The sequence below is a fragment of the Melanostigma gelatinosum genome (genome assembly GCF_949748355.1).
Source record: "Melanostigma gelatinosum genome assembly, chromosome: 3".
Taxonomy (NCBI): domain Eukaryota; kingdom Metazoa; phylum Chordata; class Actinopteri; order Perciformes; family Zoarcidae; genus Melanostigma; species Melanostigma gelatinosum.
The window spans coordinates 1,722,482-1,725,273 of NC_136636.1; the positions used below are offsets into that span (position 1 = coordinate 1,722,482).

A 2,792-nucleotide genomic window follows, 5' to 3' on the forward strand; every position below is an offset into this window, starting at 1 on the left:
TGCGCCGCTACCGCTGCGTGTACAAAACCCCCGCGGAGCCGAACCCGGATGTCAAAACGCACCGAATTCCACGCTATACAGTCCTGACTCTCTCTCATGTGTGTGTGTGTGTGTGTGTGTGTGTGTGCACAGCAATATTGCAACAGTAGCCATTCGGTGCTTATTTGATCTCCCTTTGAACGTCCGCCCCAGTCCGACAGGCACTTTCTCTTTCCAGCAACACAGCAGACAGACAGAGCCCCCAAAGGAAGATGTGCAGCCCGAGAAACACGCCACATATTCGGCTGAACAGAGACACACAAGGGCGAAAAATACGGAGGTATGGGAAGGAAAAAGAAACTGACCGTGAAATCTCCTCCAGGTTTAATTCCCGTGGCGTAATTCAGGCTAAATCCCTCTTCCCTTTCTGCTGCTGCTTCCTCCGTCCGGTGGAAAAACCAAGACGCTGGTGGCGACAGGGGAGCTCGGTTTTCCTCCTTCCCTTCCTCACGCACAGTCAAGCGGACCAATATCGGCTTGCTGCTCGGTGTCCCCCCCGCCACCCTTTCCCGACTGGCGACAGGCTGGTCTTCGGTGGTCCAAAGTTAGTAGTCGCGGTGGATTCTCAACAGTCAAAAAATACATGCATATATGATACACATGGAATAGTGCCCGGATATGAAATGAAACCACCGGCGCAAAATCCTAAAGTGCAACCGGGAAAAAAATATGTCAAAAAAAAAAAAAAAAAAAGGTTGAGTTTAGTGGTAAGAATTTTAAAAATCACTACTTGAAGAGCAGTTGCGGTCGCTCCACCCGTTAACCCGACTGGCGAGGTTTGCTGATCGCAAAGCCTCCACTGGACACGTCCCGCACTCCCGAGCTCCTCCACACAAATGTCCGCTACCGGCCTGAAGGATGAATTTCCACCCGGAGGAGGAGTGGAGAGAGAGAGAGAGAGAGGGAGCAGTGGCTTGCATTCTCTGAATTACTCCACCCCCAAACTGTCGTCCCCCCTCTCTCCCTTTTTCTTTTTTTCAATCCGTCCACCTCTCCACCTCGCTTTCCATTCACTGTATTTTCCCTCTTGTCTCCTGTAGTCTCCTTTCTCTTATTTTCCTCTTACTTAATCAATACGTTTGCTCAACACCTCCACCGATGGAATTATGATGATGCCATTGATCCTGGGCGTGAATGATCTTCATGCAGGTTTATTTTGTGTTTTTTTATCAACATATGAGCGGTGCAGTGAGGTCGCGTGCAGCGCTCTGATTCACAGCAGCAGAGAAGTACAGGTGTAGAGTTGATGAGTGAGATTGACAGGGCTGTGAAGGAATGCTGCACTCATTATGAGCACCTCACCATGTGGCATGTAACTAACCAAAATATGAGTGTCATATTTGTGTCGTTTTGTTGTCTTGTAATGGCTTTCTGCTCTTTCTGTGCGAGAAGGGTTCAGGTTCACCTCTAAAGGCTGAAGTGCAACCTCATGCTGGTGGCAACAAGCACGATAGAACACTGAAGTTTGCAACAGTTGCCAGAAAAAAATGTTGGCATTGTACGTTAATGCAAATAGGGCTGGGCAATATTTTAATGTCATATCTCTATCACTGGATGAGAAAGATGTCCTCTTAGATTTAGGATATCGCAATATCACGAAATCATGAGCTGTTAGAACCTAAAGTATGTTTCATGAATACATTTCATATCAGCCTGGTACGCACAATGCCAGCTGGTTCACACTGAAATGATTGGTTAGGTTTAGGCAACAAAACTACTTGGTTAAGGTTATATAAAAGATCATGGTTTGCATCAAGATAACAGCGCAACGTGACTTAACAGCGCAACATGACAGGGCAGTGCAATGTTCACTTCTGGTTTCACACGGGATTCGAACACATGTCTCCTGTGTGAAAGTCCTTTGCGTGTGTGACCCGTCTCCCACCGGACTATGCGACTTGTTCAAATCATTCTTATGCCGCATAACTTTCAATGGCGGTCGCTCGATGCACTGCATCACTTGCTCTCGCTGCTTGTAAACGCTCTCACCAAATGCAAAACTGTCATAGCAACTGGGCTAAATTTGGATTCAATAAGGTTTCCAAGAATTGTAACCAGGTATATTTTTCCAACAAGTTGTTGTTGCTCATATATCTCATGATGTTCTCCACATTGATTTTCTCTCCATGTGCCAGACCAGCTGAAGGCAGTATTAAAGAAGCAGAGCTTTGACTCGAAGGTCAGCGGCCCAGAACTCAGACGTGGTCATGAAGAGTGAATGAAAAGAAACAACAACAATCTTCCCTCCTCCAACAGTTACTGTGAAGGTGCCTACAAGCCACCAAGACACCCACTCAACATGCAATTCTTCTGGTGAAGGTGGTGTGAATGTGCAATATGTAATAGTCTGAGTGTGAAGTCAGGAGATGGTAAATGGTAAATGTGCTGCATTTATACCGCAGCGTTATCCCAAGAGCACTGCAAAGCACTTTACAATGCAGCACATTGGCCCACGCGCACAAATACAGATTCACACGCACGGAGGCCGAGCGGCCGGGCGAGGCGCCGACCGCCTCATCGGGAGCCGTTCGGGGCTCCGGAATGTTGCTCGAAGGACACTTCGACATGCTGTTAGAAGGAGCCGGGAACGGAACCACAAGCACATGTTTCTGTTCGTACCATCTTTATTGACTGTTTTAAGGATTTCCTACGCACAGATGTTATCCTCGCGTCAGCTGGAGACTCCAGCGGCTGGCCGTCCGTTTGAAAACTGCTTTAATTTGATTCTGCTTTATTCTGGCATCAAATCGTTT

The 2,792-nt window shown here is 47.4% G+C and overlaps 1 protein-coding gene across 2 annotated transcripts in view; it reads right to left on the reverse strand.

Annotated features, from left to right (window-relative positions):
• dag1 (dystroglycan 1) overlaps positions 1-865 on the reverse strand; it is a 42,542-nt gene extending 41,677 nt beyond the window's left edge. For both annotated transcript variants that reach the window (XM_079265864.1, XM_079265866.1), the window contains exon 1: positions 345-865. The gene's annotated coding sequence lies outside the window, so the exon portion shown is untranslated. The remainder of the gene's footprint in view (positions 1-344) is intronic.
• Positions 866-2,792: the final 1,927 nt, after the last annotated feature.